The 23,307-nt window shown below is 31.1% G+C and overlaps 2 long non-coding RNA genes and 1 pseudogene across 2 annotated transcripts; 2 read left to right on the forward strand and 1 right to left on the reverse strand.

Annotated features, from left to right (window-relative positions):
* Nucleotides 1-4,959: 4,959 nt before the first annotated feature.
* On the reverse strand, nucleotides 4,960-6,902 carry LOC124838502 (protein PHLOEM PROTEIN 2-LIKE A10 pseudogene; annotated as a pseudogene).
* A 756-nt stretch (nucleotides 6,903-7,658) lies between these two features.
* Nucleotides 7,659-9,940, forward strand: LOC148191952 (uncharacterized). The gene is made up of 2 exons (XR_015782619.1): nucleotides 7,659-7,806; nucleotides 9,682-9,940. It is a non-coding gene; the product is annotated as an uncharacterized LOC148191952 (long non-coding RNA).
* Nucleotides 9,941-15,516: 5,576 nt separating this feature from the next.
* LOC148191953 (uncharacterized) lies at nucleotides 15,517-22,006 on the forward strand. The gene is made up of 3 exons (XR_015782698.1): nucleotides 15,517-17,236; nucleotides 21,720-21,802; nucleotides 21,843-22,006. It is a non-coding gene; the product is annotated as an uncharacterized LOC148191953 (long non-coding RNA).
* The last annotated feature ends 1,301 nt before the right edge of the window (nucleotides 22,007-23,307 follow it).

Raw genomic sequence — 23,307 nt, forward strand, 5'->3', positions numbered from 1 at the left:
TTAATAGTATAGAGACTAAAAACATATTTAACCCTATTTGTTACCCATTTTTTTTTAATTCTCTTTAAACATCAAATAATAAAAACAAAGTTAACTATGGAAAAAAAAACATTAATAATTGAGTAATTATTTATACTTTAATGTTAGAAATGTATGTTTTTATTGAAATTTATAAAATAAAAATCGATTTTAAAGAAATTAATTTTATCTAAATTGCATTAGAAAAAATAATTTTATTTATACTAATATTTTTTATGGTATAATTTTATTTAAATTAAACTTTCTAATAATATTTTATTTGAATCGTGTTTTTCAAGCCGTAGACAATACCCCGTGAGGAGAGAGAACTGGTGGGGATAGACCGAGGATGGCAAGACTGTGGGTGACGTCATTCATTTTGGAATGCAAATAGCTCTGAGAACCAATAAAGATGTTCTTCTGAATTTGGGTAAATCACTACCGCTGTGTTCAGGAATTTACAAAGATTATGGAGGATGAATTTGCGAGATGATTTTTTGTTTGACCCTATAAACGAAGACAAATTTATGATAATTTGCAGGATTTACACTTTTTCCTTACGGTTGCACGTTTTCTTGGATTTGGACAGATTTAATATAAAATTTCAATTTCATTTCCAAATTCTTTTAAAATACCACAACCTTTCTTACAATAGGATGTGCAAAATCTAAGGTATTCGATCCTAACTCTTATATAACGCGGTGCTTTATCTTTTGGTAAACCATGTACTGTTAAACACTGGGAGCTCATGAGTTTAAAATGGTTACTTTCACAGCTAGTGTGCCCTAACTGGGTTATTTGCAGAGATTTGATTTTCTGCTTTGAAACAACCACACACAAAAATCCTAAAAACATAATAATTAATTCACTTTCAAATCTATCAAGTCACTCTCTTTAAATCAATCTTATAAATAATAGTCAAATATTTATACATCATCATAATTATTTATAAATAATAGTCAAATATAATAATAATTAACACAAAAATAAATCTAATCTATTTATTTGATATTTAAAAAACGAAAAATAATAATCATTTAATATCTGTTTTTTTGTTTTTATAATTATAGTAAAATCTTATGAGTCATGTCAAAATCATAAGATAAAAATCATGCACCTGTTGGACTGAAGACACACAAATTATGGGACGTGTCGGAGCTTCCTAGCCATGTATACACTTGAGTATGCATATTGATATCCACACTAACGTTGTACTTCAATCTTCTATCCACCGTGGTAAAGTTGGATTTAACAGATGAAAGCACCCGTTGTTTACATCGGAATCCCTATTCTCAAACAAAAAATTATCTAATAACCGTAGTTCAGCTGGTTCATACAAACAAAGTAAAGTAATAATAACCTAACTTGTTGATTTGACAGTTGACATTGAGAATTCCTGTTTATAAAGTCGATTACAACTTCTGATATAGATTCTAATTGGAAAACGTTTCTTCAACAACAGATTTTTGACAACAATTTGACAACAACACGTGTCTCACTGTCATTGGTTGTTTTTATTAAATTTTGTTTAAAGATTCATTTTGTTTTGGAGGGCATTTTTGGAATAATTTTCAGAAACTTTTTGGCGTTTTTCAGAAACCCTGCAAAAGTCTCTTTTCTCATTTTCGAAACTCTCTCTCTATCTTTTCGAAACTTTCTCTCCCCCTTCACCGAAAGATCCTTCAAAATTCTATCTCCGTCATTGAAGTTCCTTCCTTTGAAACTCTCTCCGTCATTGAAGTGGTGTCTCTGTCCACCGTTGTTCGTTCGTCGCTTGGGTCCACCAATGTCTTTGGAGGAAGTCGTCTCTCTCTCTCCGCCATTGAAGTGCTTTCTGTGCGCCATTTCTCCAAAGCTCTCGTTTTTCCGCTGACACCGTTGTTCCTTCGTCGCTTAGGTGCATTGTTCCTTCCTCTTTGGTTAGCGAGTGGTTTTGTTGGCATCATTTCTCCAAAGGTATTGTTTTTTCGTATAAACAACCTATAAACAATGGTGCAGAACGTCACTTCTCAACCTATAAACAACCTTCGTGGGTCTTCCATCCACATAGGACTCACCAAACTCGAAATTGCTTGTTATGGACACCTTAAACCATGGCCAACAGGGGATCAATCCATAAAAACTTGAAAACACAGTCGTCAGGACTGTTGGGGAGTGCTTCAGCCATGTCTGGGTAGCACTCCTTAACTTTTGGTACAAAAGGGGATTTTTGCACTGGTGCAGGGAGCACACCCAATAACGTTTAACTCACTCACCCATCTCAAAAAATGAAAAATTCAACAAAAATAGAGAATGGGGAGTAGTGTTCATCTAGCTAGGGAGTACAGTTGAAGTTTCTGTACAAAATACCCATTTTCTTTTGGTAATCGATTACAGGGGTCTTGTAATCGATTAGCAGAGGAAAAAGCGTAATTTGTACAGAAACTTCAACTGTACTCCCGAGCTAGATGAACATTGCTCCCCAACTCTGTTTTTCTGACCTTTGCTACTTGTTTTGTTATTAAATTTCTCCACCGAACTCCAAATGACTTGATTCTTGTTTTGTTGGAATCTAGACTTAAAGATCTTTCCAACAAAACAAGAATCAACTCATTTGGAGTTCGGTGGAGAAAGTTTTGAGGAAAACAACCAGCAAAAGTCAGAGGTGGTAGAAATATATAAAACCTTAACTTTAAGGAATTAACTGCACCTACTCAGGTGTCCAAAAATTATAAATTAGTAGTCATTGGAAAGATATTTGAGTCTAATTTCTAATAAAAAAAGAATCACATCATTTGGAGGTCTGTGGAAAAAGTTATGATTAAAATAGTCAGTAAAGGTCAAAGTTGACAGCATGGGTTATGCACATCACCTCAATTGGAGAAAACCACCTAAATGAACATTTTTATTTTGAAGAAATCAATGACCTAACCTCATTATTGGTGCAGAGAGCTCACCGAATAACATTGAACTCACTCACCCATCTCAAAAAAGGAAAAATTCAACAAAAATAGAGAATGGGGAGCAGTGTTCATCTAGTTGGGGAGTACAGTTGAAGTTTCGATACAAATTACCCTTTTTCCTCTTGTAATCGATTACAGGGGTCTTGTAATCGATTACCAGAGGAAAAAGGGTAATTTGTACAAAAACTTCAACTGTACTCCCCATCTAGATGAACACTGCTCCCCAACTCTGTTTTTCTGAACTTTGCTACTTGTTTTATTCTTAACTTTCTCCACCGAACTCCAAATGACTTGATTCTTGTTTTGTTGGAATCTAGACTCAAAGAGCTTTCCAACAAAACAAGAATCAATGCATTTGGAGTTCGGTGGAGAAAGTTATGAGCAAAACAACCAGCAAAGGTTAGAGGTGGTAGAAATATATAAAACGTTAACTTTAAAGAATTAACTGCACCTACTCAGGTGTCCAAAAATTATAAATTAGTAGTCATTGGAAAGATATTTGAGTCTACTTTCTAATAAAAAAAGAATCACATCATTTGGAGGTCTGTGGAAAAAGTTATGATTAAAATAGTCAGTAAAGGTCAAAGTTGACAGCATGGATTATGCACCTCACCTCAATTGGAGAAAACCACCTATAGGTGTTTGAACCAAGGTAGTTCAAGTTCATGACAATTTTTGCACAACTCGTAGAGGAAGAAGTTATTAACTTCTGCAATCAATTTGATCGACAACCATCTTCTTATATTACATTTCATTGTATACTGTTATGTATCTTTTCATTTCAAAACTTGTTGTTTCGTGAAATGTCATTACGTTTTTTTATTAATGTATGTGCTTTTTAATATTGTTATAATTTTTCATTACTCAATACCCTTCATTATTTCGTTTATATTTGTTTAATATTGAAGTATTCCAACTTGAAGTGTTCCATTAATGATCCATCCATAAAACCTTCAAAAGACAGTCATAACGAATCCAAAATATTCCTCGGGAGTGCTTAAGCCACGTCTGGGTAGCACTCTTCAACTTTCGGTACAAAAGGAGATTTTTCTACTGGTAAGCGATTACCAGCTCCCTGTAATCGATTACAACAACATCAGTTCTTTGTCAATGGTGCAGGAACTCACCTCTCAACCCAGAAACACCTTAACTTGGTCTTTCAATGATGACGAACAAACAACTACAAAAATGGAGGAGGGAGAACACTGCTATGAAGAGAGAAGTTGAAATGAAATTCAAATCCCTAAAATGGAGAGAGAAGACAGTGATAAGGAGAGAAGATAGAGTTCGAAAACGAAGAGGGCAGTTTCGGAATCCAAACTTCAACCCATTCCAAATCAGATTTTAAATTAAAGAAAACATTCAAATTCGACCAATTAAAACTTGACACGTGGCGTTGTCAAATCTTTGTCAAATTGGCGTTGTTGGAATATCGCGATCCATTCTAATTGTATAACTAACTACCACATCTTTACAATTCCTATGTTGCACGACTCGTCAATTAAAGTTAGTTTTAGCTGTTTTAAATGTTGACTAATGTGAAACTAGCAAACTACGTATCAAACGTGCATAAGTGCAATTTCCTCTCCTATTGCCAGCCAGATATCAAACATTCCACTTTCATTCATGATGAAACGAATAATTCAAAAACGAAGGCCGTTCAAAGAATTTACGAGTACAGGTTGGGTGTCATGTCAGTTGAAATGCACTTTAAACACACCAATGCCAAAATTTCTATAAACACAGTTGGACAGATTAAGAAGTGTAACAGTAATAACTAATAGCAATTGCAGAACACGAATCTGCTCCTCCAACAGCAGATTAAAAACATTAGCCATAAGGGAATTCTAACCACACTAAGTTAACAAGGCATTAGAAAATCTCAGTTAGCATTTCACCTTCCCATTCAGTTTCGTCATAGAACAAAGTGGTTATATCCATAAGAGAACATGAAACAGAGTTGTCATATCCAAAAAGGGAGAGGGTAGCAGAGTTCAAATGACCCAAGGATGCACCCTGGCTAATAGAAAATATCATATCTTCATACTATACAGAAGGATGTATTTACAATAAGTTCCAAGTCAAGAATAGATCTAATCATGATTGATACACCTAAAACAAATAGTATTAATGGTTGATGAGTGCTTTATATGAGAGAGCGGTGGAGTTGGCCCATGAGTTTACAATTTAAGAGAAAACGTACCTTCTATGATCACTGTACATTTATAATATTAAGATTTACAAAGTTAATCCATGTATGGTATATAGAGATTATGACAAAGCTGCAAGCCCAAAGAAGCAGCACCTCCAGAAAATTTTCTAGTTTAGTTACCAATCACATATATTTGGTGAATGAAAAGTAGTCAGAAAAACTACTTAAGCAGGCACCAAAGCCCAGCCTCCACCCATTATGTGCAGATACAACGAGAGACATATAGTCACAATGACGGAGGACTTCGCTGCAAGATATCTCACAATCTCAAGCACTGCCTCTTGAGCAACATGAGCACATCTCCTCACAGAAGCACAAAATGTCTGCAAAACAAACTCCATGAAAGACCTAACAGTCTCAAACGTCACCCTTCCAGTCAGGTCAAGAACAAGCCTCCTATTACTGGGAACCGCCAATGTTGACGAAATTTTGCCCACCCAGCCACTCTTATTTTCTTCATCATAAACATCATCAGCCTTCGATTCAATGGACGACATTTCTCCACCCAAGTCCTCATTTATCAAAGTTTCTCCAATAGCCAAATATGAACCTGAACCTGAACCAACAACTGCATTTGAACTTGTTAACACTTTGTGAGACGTCTTGATGAGAGTCTCCACGGCACCATTACAAACAGAAACCAAGATTTCCCTCACATTGGTCTCATGCTTCGGGTTAGTTAAGCCAGCAAAGAAATCGTCATAGGTGTTGATATGCATGGTCTTATCAAGATAAACCGCAACCGCGGTGCTCACAAACAATTGCACACAATTCCCAATCAGTTCCCCACACTTATCACCACAAACTACATCCACCCAAGCAAGAACAGGATCCGAATTGGATCCAACATGTGTGACACCACTAGTCTCATTGCTGGAGTTCGACTCTCCACCTAAGTGGTTACGTTGATCCGTATAAAACGCAAGAACCAGGTTCCTAGCAAAGCTTCCAAGAACTACCGAAGCAAAACCTGACCCAGCTGGTGTAAACATTTTGTCAAGCACCCGGTCCACGGCCGTTGAACCGGATTGCTCACCACCAGTCCGGTTCATAGATTGATAACCGCGCAGGACTCCGACGGTGACAGCACTGGTGACGCCAACCAAGGACTCCGACAATTGTTGAGAGCGAGCAATCTTGGAAATCTGCTTCAGGCTATTGGGGATTTGATCTGAATCGGACTGCAGAAACTCTTTAACGTCTCTGGATACGATTCCGATGGTATCTGCAGATTCGGACACGGCTTCCGCTACGGAAACCAACGCACCCGCAAGCTTCGAAAGCCTCTTTCTCTTACGAACAACAGAAGGCGCATGAAAGAGCTTGTAAGCGCTGAAACCACCCAACCCAACAGCACACAGAATGAAAATCCATTTCTTTCTTTTACGGACGTAATCAAAACGAAAACCCTGACCAACTAACTGCACTTCCATTAACCCCACTTACGGATATTTAAACTCGCCAATTTATAATTACGATCGCTGCTGACCCAAACCAAACGATGTTAAATATACAGAGAAAAAAAGAGAGACAGAGCTTGGAGAAGGTTGTGAGGTCAAAAATTGAGGGTTTGAGCTGGAGTTCAAGCTGTTTGCTATTGCTTGATTTTGGTGGAAGCAATAGCCCCAACCGTCATCTTCAATTCAGCCGTCACGCCACAAACAAATCACACCCACCACTAATTATTTCAATTTTTGTTGTTGTTGAGATATATTCCTCTACGGACTGGTCTTCGTGGACGCTTCTCTCTTTTGGACCGACTGTCATTGCAGTTAACATAACTAATATTCAAACTATCTACATAGCAAACATATGTAGAAGATTTAACATTCAAGGTTGGCCTAGGGCTGCTGACTTGTTAAAATCTAAAAACTGAAAATGGAAAAGAATGGGTTAAACAGAGTGGAATTACTAGCAACACGATTGTCATATAAAACTAAAATGAAAATTACAGAATGAATGATATTAACAAGTTAAATTTTTTAATTTTACCTGTTTTACACAAATTTTAAACTTAAATAAGATTCTCACTCTGATTGTTTTATGAGATCAATTCATTAATTCTTTAAGATTAACATAAATTTAGCATTAAATTTTTTTAGTATTTGTTTACAAAATTACTCTTTGCAGTATGTAGACAATTTTCAAATCCCCTATTATTTGTAAGTCTTCTGGTTCTTCTTATCTTTGAGATATATAGACAAGAGTGGTGAAATATGTTTAACAAATTATTTTTAGTGTAGAAATATAAGAAAAATAAATATCATATTCTATGTAATAGTCTGAAGATTTTATAAAGTCATTGGGCTCTAATTTGACAAGCCAGACCCATTGACCCAAGGACACTTGAACCTTGGGATGGGCTCTTTCCTTGTAAGTCAGATTTCATTTCACATATTCCTCTCTCTCTCTCTAGAACAGAAATCTTGCCCTAACTCCAATGCTCTGACTTCTCTCTAGGTTTCTAGCCATTTCCACCGATTGAATCCTAATTTGGTGGTGTTTTCTTGTTCCTGGAGTCAAGAGCTACGAGACCATCCGATTGGTTTTGCGTTCCAGCGGGTTTTGTACAGTTTCGCACGGTGTAGGGGGTACTGTTAGAGCATCTGTGAACTGTGTTGAGCAACCCACCAGGTAAGGGGAGCTAATTATTTTTGTATGAATTTATGTTATAAAAATATATGCATATGAATGTTGAACTGGTGTGCTCTTGTGAAACTGTTTTATGACTTTTATTGTATTGGGTATTATAATTGAAATTGTGCATGCTGTGATGTGATGAATTTAATTTGTTTTGAATGAGTTTGTTGGCTAAAATTGATCTTGTTGGAAGGTTGGGAGTAAGGGTTCTGTAATAGCATGTATACAGGTATTAAATAGATGTACAGGTATTGTTTGAGGTTGCTGTGAGAGGAAGTGAAAATATTAAAATTAGGCATTTCAGATTTAGAGCATAAGAGAACAGTGTAGATAATTTAAATAAATTAATTGTTAATTATTGAGAGCCTTTCTTTGTTGGTAGGATAGAGGAACCTTAAAAACCTGAGTTGGCACATCCCTGATCATAGAGCAGCCCTGGCCTGGTCCAGTCAGTTGTGACTAGTCATATGTGTTGGCGTCGAAGGGGAGTTTGATGCGTTCAAACATCTGGGTCCTCTCCGGTGACCAATTGAAGTAAAGAAAGATCTCTACATGAAAATAAAATAAAACAAGTTGATTGTAGATGCATAAAGTTATCATGTGTTAATTTCTAGTCAATTATAATTTAAAAAAAATTGAGTGTTTGGAATTCAAAGTAAGAATCCATATATAAATATATACATATATATATATATATATATATATATATATATTTAATATAATATATATTAATTTAAGGGTTAAATATGTTTTTAGTCCCTAAACTATTGGCCGTTTTTGGTTTTCGTCCCTCTTTCAAAGTAAGGTACAATTTGGCCCTCATTCTTTTCGAAAAGTTCGTTTTAGTCCTCAGAATTTTGGTTTTAGTCCTCATTTGTTGCTAAATGAGGACCAAATTTTTAAACAGTGTTTAGTTTTCGAGGACTAAAACGAACGTTTCGAAATCGAGGACTAAAACGAACGTTTCGAAAAGAATGAGGACCAAATTGTACCTTACTTTGAAAGAGAGACGAAAACCAGAAACGGCCAATAGTTTAAGGACTAAAAACATATTTAACCCTTAATTTAATAATATATATATATATATATATATATATATATATATATATATATAATAAAGTAAGGGTAGTTGTTTATTATATTGAAACGTGAGTGTTAATAAATAATTATATTACTTGTAGGTATGTATAAATTGATGCATTTTATGAGCTGTTATGAATTAGTTGGAGTTGTTTGGTTCTTGGTATTGATTAACTTAGGTTTAATTGTGGAGATGTTAATTTTATAATTTGTAAGTGGTGAATGATGTATATTGTTGAGCTTGTGTATATGTTGATTTTGGTAGAAAGTATATGATTATAAAGTGATGAAAGTATGATCCAAGTTGTAAATCAAGTTCCATCAGTGTAGGATCTCTTGGTGAGATCCTTAGTGTTTTAGAATGAAAGTAGGAGCTCAGTCTTGGGGGTCATTCTGAAACTCCAATGGCTAATCATACTCAAGTAGAGGGATTAATCCATGTGGTGAGGAGTAGTAGGAGGTCTTAGTCTTGGGGGCTTCCAGTATGCCTCAAGGCCCGGAACAGGCTAACCTCGTGAGTGTGGCAGGGTGGGGAACCCAAGTTTCATAAGTCACCATGAGTGCAGGACCCGCCATAGCTCGACTATCATTCTGAAGTCCGGACGAGTCAAGTCTAGAAGATAACATGTTAGGATGTATGCCTTAAACTGCTTTGATTTAAATTAACTCTTGTATGTTATGTGCTTGATATGAGGCATGCTTTTATATAATTAGCTCACCCTTGCTTGTTTGTGTGCTTGTTGTATGTATTTTCTTTTGCAATGATCATCCACTTGTGGATGTGAGCAGAGGAAGATGAGGTTTCTTTGGAGGTAACATTGGAGAGGAATGAAGATGATGCTGCAGCTTAGTCTCTCTAGGAATTTCATAGCTTTCCATGTTTCTGAACAATTCCAGTTCTTGTATTTTGAAGTACTTTAGTATACCTTGTTATATTTTAAGTTTCAAATTCTGGGCATATTTTGGAATACTCTAGTGCTTGAAGTTTTAATTTCTTAGTAAATTCCGGATTACTGTAATCCTATAATATTTTAAGTACATCTCTTAACTGCTTTCTAATATTATAATTTGGTGATGTCTTTGCATATATATCTGCTATATATTTGGGATGTCACATTCTACATAAGTTGTGGTTTTGTTTATCGAGAATTTGACTCGATGTTTGTTCAAATATTATTTTTTTTAAAGTGAGCCAAATATACTTTATGTGAATTCTTATAATATAATCAAAAAATAAATTGGATTTTAATCATAATTATAGTATTTTAATTCAAGATTAATGATTGACACAGTTTATTTATAAAAGGTTTATATCTTGAACCAATTTTACAAATATATATAGTTTTATTAAATTGTCTTTTTATGTGGATATTAATTAAAACTTATGCACTTTATTTCAATAATTAGATTTTTTAAAAAGCTTTAGATAATTTTGAAATTTTAAAACATTGTTGTTTGAAACTCAAAACGTAAATTGACTAGCAAATAAGTAAATTAGAAATGTAAATAAAAGAAAGACAAAAAGGAAGAAAATGAATAAATAAATATATATATATATTACTAACAAGAAAAATCTGTGAGTAATGTTAATATTATATAATTCATTTATTGATATATTTTTTTGTCGATGAAATATATATTACAGATAATCTTTTTCATCGTTAAAATTTCTCAATATTAAAATTTATCAACAAAATTCGTATAATTTAAAATATTTATTATTGATAATGGTATTAATATTTTTAATTATTCATCTTCATTATTAACTATTGATGTTTTGATATTTTTAATTTGTGTGTTAATTAATTAATTAATTCATTTAAATTTTATTGTAAAAATAATTTTGACTATAGAAAAATATTTATCAAAAATTTACTTTCTTTTATATTGTATTATTTTTTTTCATCGTTAATTATTGATATTTTATTACTCTTTCAAATTAATTATTTAATTAATTCATTTAAATTTTATTGATAAAAGTAATGTTAATTAGAGACAAATATTTATTCCAGAATTCCTTTCTTTTATAGTATATAATTTTTTTAATATCATTACACTTTTATTTTTTGTGTTGATTAATTAATTATCTCATTTAAATTTTAATGATAAAAATTATTTTTAATTATAAATAAAAATTTATTACAAATTTTTTATTTAATAGTTTAAGATTTTTTTTCCCGCAATTAAATATTGATATTTTCACTCTTTTAATTTTTGTGTTAATTAATTAATTAATTTAAATGTTATTGATAAAAATAATTTTAATTATAGGAAAAAATTTATCCAATTTTTTTTATAGTATAATATTTTCTCACCATTAATTATTGATATTTTATTACTCTTTTAATTTTTGTGCTAATTAATTAATTTACCTATTTAAATTTTATTGATAAAATAATTTTAATCATAGAAAAAATTCATCTCAAATTTTATTTTTATTGTAGTATAAGATTTTTTCACCATTAATTATTGATATTTTACTATTCTTTTAATTTTTGTGTTAATTAATTAATTAATTCATTTAAATTTTATTGATAAAAATAATTTTAATCATAGAAAAATATTCATTCCAAATTTTATTTCTTTTATAATATAAGATTTTTATTATCCATAAATTACTTCTTATTGAATTATTTAAGAATATTGATGATTGTGTGCGTGAGTTAGAAAATAATTTAATTTTTTACATATATGTGCAATCATTATTTGATATATTCATATATATCAAGCTTTTTATTTTGTTTATTTAAATTTAATATTTACAAAACAAAGACACCAATAGTTAATAATAATAAAATTATAATAGTTTGAGGAAGGAGAGATAAAGTCAATTTAAATGTTGGTTCAATAAAAATTTATGAGCATAGAAAACTTTAATTGTTTCATTTTCACCAACAAACCCTGTTGCCTCCTTTTTGGATTTACACGATGCAACTTGACAATGATTTATATGAATGTTTTTTGTTTAAAACATGTAAGAAAGATAATGGATGAAATTAAAGTATGGTAACGAAAACTATTTGTTGAAATTTGTTTTGTAATTATAAATGTGTGAATAAATTTTATGTTTATGTGTTTTATTTTTTTTATAATTTTTGTTTTGGAATAAAAATAAAAATTGACTAAAAAGAAGTTTTAAAGCACAATAATAAAAATCTAATAATTTAACTTTTTTAATGGAATATCGAAAATCCAATAAAAATAACCAAATAATCAATACACATAATAAGTAACAATTAGTCAAGGAATATATTAGTAGGTAATTAGTTATGGAAGAAATTTATTAATAAATGTTATCTACAAAACCTTTATAAATGGATTTTAGCTTTCAGTAATCTATCAAATAAAAATATTATCGAATTTTTAATGAATATATAAGTATTCAACCATATTCTCGTATATATATATATATATATATATATATATATATATATATATATATATATATATATATATATATATATATATATATATATATATAATTAAGACTTTTTTATTTGGTATGCTTTAACAAAATGTACTATGTTTTAAGTTAAAAGAAATTTTTATTAAAAAAAACTAACTTAAAATCAAGAGTATTTTAATAATTTTAAAATTTAATTTAAAAAAAATGGTAGTTATTTATTAGTAGTTATTATCTTTTATTTTAAAAAATAACTACCTTTTAAAAAATATATAATAAAATGTAATAACTATTAATACCGACAATCATAGATGATAAATAACTACGTGGCAGCAATTATGGATAATAGGATATAGGGTATAGGGGTTAGGGTTTATGATTTAGGATTTATGATTTAGGGTTTAGGGTTTATGATTTAGGATTTATGATCTACTGCTTATAATTTAGAGTTTATGGTTTATGTTTTTTTTAAATAAAAAAATAAAAAGTAATTATTAAGTCATTGTAAATAACTAACTTTTATTTTTATTTTTTTAAATTAAATATTAAAATTATTAAAAGGTATGTTTTTCTTTGAATTAAATTTTTTTTATTAAAACTTGATACACTTTTTAACAACTAAAAAAAACTCTTAACAAACCCTATATATATATATATATATATATATATATATATATATATATATATATATATATATAACTTCCCTGGTATAATTTCGCTCTAAGAATACTTTTCACATTAGATTTTCAATCCTCTATTATTATTTATTAGCGAAACATGATAGAGGGTAGATATGTTCAGTTTCACAAATTGGTTCCAACTGTCCATATTTATATCAAGAGAATAAGTTGTTCCTTTACTCTTAATAATTAGTTTAAGACTGATCGTTATAGCATTTTTTCTTCTACAAAATTGTTACTTGTTATTTGACCAAAATCACAACAACAAAAATTCCGGTAGTAATTTAAAATCTAAAACCAATACAAATATGATAACTTCTGAAGTGAGATGTTCACTTTATAAATCAATTATTCAACAATAGATATAAAATATATATTTTTTACGATGTATTTTTTTATGAGCATAGAATATATATATTAGTAGAACAAGGATGCTTGAACCCAGAAAAAAAAATACATACATTAAATAGTACTAAAAAACACTTAAATATTGGTTCAACACATCTTTAATGAAAATCCCATTATATCCTCCCAAACAGTACCATATAATCTTAAAACTTAGAAGCTACCTGTGTATATAAGTTACCAAAACAGAGCAGTCACAATTACATTAAAGTATAGTTGTTTCATTTGCTTACTTGATGTTAGATCAATCTGTTTGGTAACTTTTGCTTGTTGTTTCTTTGAAGAAGCTTGAAAGGAGCATGTTGTTATTGGATCATCTATGTTAAATGTTGTTAAATTTGTCCAAGTCATATTAATCCTGAATATACTGGAAAAGATAAAACATAACTCCAGACTAAAATTCTGGTCAGGTTACACCATAGAAAGAATATATTTATCTCCATTTTCATGCTTAGGGATTTGTGTTTCCTATTAGTATTTTGGTAAAAAATCTTTTATTAACTCTAAATCTATTAAGGAGAGGTGAGATGGAAGGAGCGGATAATTCCTCAAATTCGTTTTATGCCTCGCTCGCAGATCGCTCAATTGCGAATATCCACTATCAATGTAAATTCGTCCTTTTCAATATCTTTCAACAGTAAATCGATGCAAGCGAGTATACTTTTAAGGTTTAAACGTTTATACTTATAAGAGCGTCTATGTGAAGAAAATTCACATTGTCCAATAAATTGTTGAATATTCAAATTTAAGTCAGTCCCAACTGGAATCGGAGACGGCGAAACTTTTAAAATAATAAATAAAACTTTTGAAAATAAGAGAGTTTGGAGTGGCTGTTTATTTTGAAAATCATAAAAAAATCATAAAATAAGACATGTTCTCTAAAAAAGATTTTGAGTATAAGTTGATTAAGTGTAAGGAAGCTATTCAGATTTTACTATTTCTGAAAGTATTATCTTTAATTAATGATACAAAATTGATGTAATTTTCAACATGATTATTTTTTTTCAAAAATAACAATGCAAGTTAACACAAAAAAAAAAAAAAATTTATTTTTAAGAAGTTCGACAATCATGTGAGAAATCAAGAATACATGATTTTTTTAGAAAATTTATTTGAAAAGTTTATTTAGAAAATTATTTGAAAATTTTGATTAAAAATGTTTAGATTTATGAAATGAACCTAAAAATGACTAGCCTTCTTTTATATATATATATATATATATGCGGGAAAATCAAAGATTATATAATTCTGACTAGATTATTTATATGAGAATTTTTATATTTTTGACTTTTTCGAGATTTTGCATTTTTTTTGTTATTTTTTTATATGATTGAGAAATTTAAGATAATGAGCACTAAAATGAGTACTAAGTTCTTCCAGATGATTGCACAAATACTCATACTTATATTTTAGGGTTAAATATGTTTTTAGTCCCTAAACTATTGACTGTTTCTGGTTTTCGTCCCTCTTCCAAAGTAAGTACAATTTAGTCTTCAATCTTTAAAAAACGTTTGTTTTAGTCGAAAAAACGAACGTTTTGAGGACTAAAACGAGGACTAAAAACAAAATTTTGAGAACTAAAACGAACGTTTTTCTAAACAATGAGGACCAAATTGTACCTTACTTTGGAAGAGGGACGAAAACCAGAAACGGCCAATAGTTTAGGGACTAAAAACATATTTAACCCTATATTTTATTATTTTTTATTTTTTACTTTATAGTATTTTATTTTTGTTACTAATTTTATGATATTAAAATAATATTTGGATAAAATGTTTAAAATATAATTATAAAAGTAATATTGTTATTTACATAATCATTTGTAAAGGAAAGTGTAAAAATAGAAAATAAGTTAAAATCATATTTAGTCATTAAAAAATACTAAGTGCTAAAAACATTAAATTTTATTTAATATATTTTTATACTTTATTCTTTTTATTTAGTAAAAACAAAATTCACACTAGAATACTAACCAATAAAAAAATATATTTAGTTATTAACAAAAGAAATATTAAATACAATAAACATGACAAACCAATTTATGTAATTTTAATATTTTATCTTTTTTTTATTTTTATCTTTTTGTTTTGTAATATTGAATATTTATTAATGAGTGTGTCCAAGAGATATTGAAGTACAGTAAACAAAAATGAAACAAGCCCATAAACAAATCACAAAATACAAGGGATGTGGAGACATCAATTACAGTCGTGTATAAACTAAAAATTAAATAAGATAATAACACAATAAAAAGAGGTAAAAAAAAAACATATTTTTTTCTGAAATCTGAAACCCTAGAGCTCCTTCTCCGTTACGAAGATTGCAATCTGTTATGATACCCCTTTTTCTCTTCTTCTCCCATGTGCTCTGGTCTTGGAGCCACACTGTCCCACCCTGCCGCAGTACCACGTCCAAATCCCCAAGGTCGCTCCTTCTCCATCCATCTTCTCGTTTCAGCCACGTAGAACGAGCTCCTCTGCACGTCACCGCTGGCACCATCCTCCACCAGACCTGTATGAAACATTACAGAGCCAAAACCATTACGCCACGATGCAATCCATGATGAAACCGAAAATCGTGATGCACACCAAACTAGCGAACCACTCAGACGCAAATCGATCTCGGGCTCTTTCAACTCTAATACAGGGAGGTCAATCAAATTTATTGGCGTCATTCCTGTTAGCTCTTTTATTCTGAAAACCCTCTGTCTTTCTCTTAACATTTTTTAGAGTTAATTGTTTGGTATTATGATGATTAAACTTGTGTATGAATTGGATTTTAACTGTAGTGAAATTATATTTATTATGTTCAGAGTTTTGATGCTTGTACATGGATGCCAAATTTAAAAGGAATTTACTTTTTAGTTTGATTTTTGTTTTTCCATGTTCCCCTTACCAAACCTAATGTTTCTCTTGCCAAACCTAATGTTCCCCTTACCAAATCTAATGTTCCCCTTACCAAACCTAATGTTCCTCTTGCCAAACCTAATGTTCCCTTGCCAAACTTAATGTTTTCTCTGTCCAACTCACTAAGTTTCCTTCAGAATGTTTTTTTTTATATTCATTTAATCATATTACTAATATACATTTTTTTCCGGGAACAAAGGCCAAGTTCTCTATATATACTCTAGCTAAGGTATAATATTCTAACATTTTCTCATTCAACTTCTTCTTCTTCTCACTTGCCACAAAACTATTCTGATCTCTGGATGGCGTAGCATATAGAAAACAACAAAGAAATATATTATGTGCATCTCTAAGAACCTGGTTTTTGGTAGCACAGAATAATTAACTGTTTTGTATGCACATGCTTCGAGAGAAAGTGTTTCAATGCATCAAAGAAAAAAAGAGGTGATGGCTGGATTTACATGAGCATCAAAGATGTGGTCAATGACAAAGATGACTATCATACATCGGTCAATGGCAAAGATGACTATCATACATCGGAGATGTGGTTAATGACAAAGATGACTTATAACTGTAAGATCAGTTGTACATATTTAAGGACTAAACCTTCGTTCTCATGTGTTCACTTTTTCTCTTTACTACATTCTTGGAAGTATATGTCTCACTTCTTCTCTTTTCTACATTCTTGGAATTCTTGGAAGTACGTGTACAAACTTTTATTTTAGTTAATTATTCTCTGTAATTCCACCCCTCATGAAAGGATGATAAACCCTTTCAAAGCAAATGCAGCACGTATATCATTGAAGACGCAGAGAATAATTAATTAAAATAAAAATTTGTACACACATACTTCCAAAATAAGAGTTTCTATACACATACTTCCAAGAATGCACTAAAGAAAGAGAAAAGTAAAGTGACGGCTGGATTTACGTGAGCACATGAGAAGGAAGGTGTTAGAATCGCTGCAGCGGAATTATTAGCATGATAACAAACCAAGAGGGGGGGTGAATTGGTTATATTCTTTTATTATGCCTTTTTAATATTTTTCTCTTAATTTTTCTTACTGGGCGAATGATTAAATATAAATGACAGAGTAAGGGAAAGAGAAAAATTGCACAGGTGATTTTATCCTGGTTCAGATCACTAGGATCCTACGTCCAGTCGCTTATCTCAAACAAGATAAACCTTTTTCACTATCACAAAACAGTTACAAATATTAGTCACACAGAAAAACAATTTGTAACAGTTTAGAAATTACCACCTCTCTTGAAACCACAAGAGATGAACTTACACCTCCTTTGAATCTTCACAAAGGATGACCACCTCCTTCGAATGCTTCACGAAGGATGATTCTCTTCCAGACACTTCCTCAGACACACCAAGGATGATCAAGCTATTCCTCTGTCACCGCAGTACCACTTCAGGACTTTGCAGACAAGAGTTTCCTTAGCTTCAGCAATTTCACAGAGTTCTCAAAAGAGTTCAGAGTACTAGAGCACAAGGGAAGAGTTATTTTTGAGATAAAGAGTGAGCCATTTTATAGACTCAGCCTAATACCCTTCCATTCTTCGAAAACGGGCCATCTAACGCATTTAATCGATTAACATAAATATTAATCGATTAATAATGAGTACAACGGCTAGTTTTTCAAATCTGAAACCCCCAACGGCTAGTTTTTCAAATCTGAAACCCCCAACGGCTAGTGTTAATTGATTATTCTCAGGAATAATCGATTAACTAAATAAATCAAATATAAATTACAAGAATCAACCCTAATACAAATTTGAGCACTATTACATCAACTTTGATTATTATAAAAGCTTTATAAAATACAGAGATCTTCAATTTGTCTTTATGAATCTTGACTTGTGCAAATATGTTCATCATCAAAACTTTATCTTTGATTTTTGCTAACATTCTCCCCCTTTTTGATGATGATCAAAAATTCTTCTGAGTTTAAAGCTTTTTAATAATAATCTGGATAAAACACAACTTATGGAAGAAAAAGTGCATTAGTGAATAAACACAAATAAGCAAACACAAATAAGCAAACACAAATAAGCAAATAAGCTTTAAACATTTTCTCCCCCTTTTTGATCATAATTAAAAAGTTGTGTTTGATGTTCTCCCCCTAAGATAATACTCCCCCTTAATAAAAGCATGTATGCATATGAGCTAAAAAAATTTCAAATTTAAAGATTCATTCAAACATACACAATAGGATATTTAAAGCAAATAATTTTAGGATAAAGAACTTATAAAACATTGTTTAAACATACATTAAACTATATAAGATAGGAATTTTAAAGCATACAAAAATATGGCTAGTTTTTCAAAATTGCAAAACTGGAACGCATTTAAAAATTCAATCCTAAGATATTTCTAAAAATTCTTAGATCTCTTCTAATGTTTACCCCTTTAGATATGCCTCCAACTTCGTAATGATAATCCTCTAGGTTGTTTCCACATTTTGTTTAGATCTTCATCTTGAGGATTGTCATCATTCTTCGCTTCATTTGTTGTCTTCTACAAATCTTCATCATTGCCTGCATCTTATTCAACTGACTCAAGAGGTTTTGCCTCAAGGTCTACAATTTCATCAAAGACAACATGCACACATTCTTCTATTTCAAATGTTTTCCGATTGAAAACTATATATGCTTTGTATATTAGAAGATATAAAAAAAATAGTTTCATCGGCCTTGGAATAAAATTTTCTTAAATTTTGTTTTAAAGAAATTCTAAATATTAAACAATAGGTACCCAACTACTTGTATGGGTCCTTTGGGTTAGATTTAGAAAAAAGAAATCATTTTACAACCCAAACATATCTACCACTTGGAACACCATAATGCTTAATTTTACATTTATTTGAAGTATGACCCTTTTTCATACAATAAAAGCATGATACAAAGTTTGTGTTCCTATAAGTTGTTCCTTTTTCTACCCATGTTCTACAGGTTCTATTATTATGTTTATTTTTAATTTTAGGAACACACTTATTTTTAACAACCTTATTTTCGTTATTTTTACTACATTCTCCTAAGGTTGTGTGTTCTAGTAGTTTCTTAAAATTTTCACAAGAAGCACATTCATCACTACTAGTAAATTTACCCTTTTCAAAAAATAAAACTTTATTTTTCAAATCTTTATTTTCTTCAAAAATACTTTCAAAATTTAATTTTAAATTTTTATTTTCTTCAAGAATATTTTCAAAGTCTGATTTCAAATTTTTAAAATCCTTTTTCAATTTCTTATGAGCTTTATCTAATTTTTCAGATTCTACTATTAAAGCAGCATAAGTTTCATGCAATTCATCTTCACTAATTTGACTATAATTATCAGAATCGCTAGATGTACTTACTTGGCTTCCAGCGTCGTCGTTCACCACTAAACAGATGTTTGCTTCTTCATCAAATTCGCTCAAATCGGAAATTGTTTCGTTGCCATCGTCCCATGCGATGTAGGCTTTCTTTTTCTTGAAGTTTTTCTTTTCCTTTATTTCTTCATTCTTTTTTTGATTTGGGCAGTCCGCTTTTAAGTGCCCCATTTCTCCGCAACCATAACATTTATAGTGTGAGGAAGATCCTTGATTTTCTTTCTTTTCGAATTTTAATCTTCCTTTGTCTTTTGATTTCATGAACCTGTTGAGCCTTTTTATCATGAGTCTCAAATTTTCTTCATCTTCTGAATCTTCATCTTCCATTTTGCTCTTGCTCCTTTCTACCTCAGATTTCAAGGCTAGACTCTTTTTCTTGGTTTTTGCTTTTGCTTCTTCTTCATCTAGTCTTCCGAGGTCAAGTTCATGTTCCCTCAACTTTCCAAAAAGTGCCGCCATAGTCATGGTGTTGAGATTTTGTGACTCCGAGATTGCAGTCACCTTAGGTTGCCACGACCTGTCTAAAGACTTCAAGATTTTAATGTTTAATTCATCAGTATCAAATGACTTACCTAGTCCAATGAGATGATTGACAATGTTGGTGAAGCGTTTTTGAACGTCGGAAATTGTTTCTCCTTGCTTCATCCGGAACATTTCATACTCTTGAATTAGGGAGTTCTTTCTTGCCCTCTTTACGTCATCCGTTCCTTCATGTGTCACTCTGAGCACGTCCCACATTTCTTGAGCAGTTTTGCAGACAGAAACTCTGTAGAACTCATCAACAGTCAATGCTGATGCAATAATATTCCGAGCTTTTATATCATTCTGAATTCTTTTCTTTTCTTCAATGGTCCATTGACCACGGGGCTTTGTTTCCTGTATATTGTTAGTAGGAACAGAAGAACCAGATGCAATAACATCCCAAATTTCACAATCAATAGATTCAATAAATATTTGCATTCTTACCTTCCAGAATGCATAGTTCTCACCTGTGAATAGTGGGGGTCTATTGATTGATGCACCCTCTGCAAAGGTTTGATGTGATCCTGCCATTTGAATGACTATCAAAGCAAGCTCTGATGCCAATTGTTAGAATCGCTGTAGCGGAATTATTAGCGTGGTAACAAACCAAGAGGGGGGTGAATTGGTTATATTCTCTTATTATGCCTTTTATTATTTTTCTCTTAATTTTTCTTACTGGGCGAATGATTGAATGTAAATAACAGAGTAAGGGAAAGAGAAAAATTGCACAGGTGATTTTATCCTGGTTCAGATCACTAGGATCCTACGTCCAGTCGCTTATCTCAAACAAGATAAACCTTTTTCACTATCACAAAACAGTTACAAATATTAGTCACACAGAAAAACAATTTGTAACAGTTTAGAAATTACCACCTCTCTTGAAACCACAAGAGATGAACTTACACCTCCTTTGAATCTTCACAAAGGATGACCACCTCCTTCGAATGCTTCACGAAGGATGATTCTCTTCCAGACACTTCCTCAGACACACCAAGGATGATCAAGCTATTCCTCTGTCACCGCAGTACCACTTCAGGACTTTGCAGACAAGAGTTTCCTTAGCTTCAGCAATTTCACAGAGTTCTCAAAAGAGTTCAGAGTACTAGAGCACAAGGGAAGAGTTATTTTTGAGATAAAGAGTGAGCCATTTTATAGACTCAGCCTAATACCCTTCCATTCTTCGAAAACGGGCCATCTAACGCATTTAATCGATTAACATAAATATTAATCGATTAATAATGAGTACAACGGCTAGTTTTTCAAATCTGAAACCCCCAACGGCTAGTTTTTCAAATCTGAAACCCCCAACGGCTAGTGTTAATTGATTATTCTCAGGAATAATCGATTAACTAAATAAATCAAATATAAATTACAAGAATCAACCCTAATACAAATTTGAGCACTATTACATCAACTTTGATTATTATAAAAGCTTTATAAAATACAGAGATCTTCAATTTGTCTTTATGAATCTTGACTTGTGCAAATATGTTCATCATCAAAACTTTATCTTTGATTTTTGCTAACAGAAGGTTTCACCCTTAGAGGCACATCTGGTCTTATACAATTATGATAGTCATCTTTGTCATTAACCACATCTCCGATGTAATTGCAGGTGGAAAAACTTGCAGAATAGCAGTGGGATGTAATAGCAGGTGGAAAAACTTGCAGAATAGCAGTGGGAGGCACTCTGATGCTCAACATACTAATAGCATGGTACATCTTTATGAAATTGATGGTTTATATGTACACGCTACTATACAATTATATTTACAAAATTAGTACATGTATATTTACAAATACATGAATATTTACAAAATTAGTACAGGTGTCATTCATTATATTCTATTTTCTCAATTTTGCTAACATAATATTGGTTAAGACATTAATTTTATATAGTTTACTAAATTTATTCATGTGTGATTTATATAATGATAAAAAGTATATAAAAATAAGAATTTTAATACAAAATTTAATCGTATGACTTCTTACAAAATTAAAAATTAAATTATAATTTTGAAAGAATAGCTAAAATGGTTCACATCAATTATGAGAAATAGTATATTTTTGGTAGAGTTGTTTAAAATTACTCCTAAAAAATGGAGTTTGTTTAAATATCCTTGAACTTAATTGCAGGCCAAGGGTCTTAAGGAACCTAGTAAGAACACTAGGTCCTGTTATTCATCACAGATAATTATAAAGCTATATGAATTTATATGATAACTCGTTTCTAGAGCTTTAGTCGGTGCATGTATCTATACTATCCAAAGAAGATGATGATGCTAAAGCAAAGGTTTCAACCACTTTCATGACTTGTTTTTATTGTCATCCATCATCATACCATTTAAAGATTAAACTTGGATACTACAACATGATGATACAATTCAGACGATATTATATAAATATTGTATAAAACAAGAAAAAAAGAAAGTTTGGTTCGCGGGGAAAGATGTGTAAAATATCTATTTTAATCTATATAAATGACAACACCTCTGATCGGATTACACAATCTGATCAATGTAGCTTGGTCCACCTAATGGAAGAGTTTGCGGTAGAGTGAGATAAAAGCCATAAAAATAACTGGAAGTGATGGGTAATTATGTAAAAATGAATTGTACTCAAAGAGAAGAAAAATAAACATATGGTTCAAAAAGATGAGCAATTAACCATAATTTGGATAAAAATCGATTAGAATATTATCCAATCGAAAATTATAGAGCATAAGAACATGCACACAAACTAAAAGATAAAAGTTGTAGAGTACTTAGATGGTGGAACTTCATGTTCAAGATAAGCAAATGGATGAGAATCACTTTCACATGTGTTTGCTTCAAATTCTCAATTTTTCATATATTTCAAAAGTTATTTAAAAAAAAAAAAGAAAACTGCAATATTTAGCAACTCATGCTAGCCTTGGCCCAAAATATTACAGAAAAATGTGAGAAAAAAAATCATTTTAAAACTTTTAGATTTAGGTCAATGGCCAAGATTATTCCAATACTTTTTATGTTTGTATTACACTTCCTATGCCTGTAAAATTGTCTTGTTTCTCCTCTTCGTCATCGAAATTGATTTTACTCTTTACGCATGATTGAAATTTTTAATTTAGACCCAATTTCA

This window comes from Vigna umbellata, chromosome 10 (assembly GCF_029865625.1).
Source record: "Vigna umbellata cultivar VRB3 chromosome 10, Vumbellata_1.0, whole genome shotgun sequence".
Classification (NCBI taxonomy): domain Eukaryota; kingdom Viridiplantae; phylum Streptophyta; class Magnoliopsida; order Fabales; family Fabaceae; genus Vigna; species Vigna umbellata.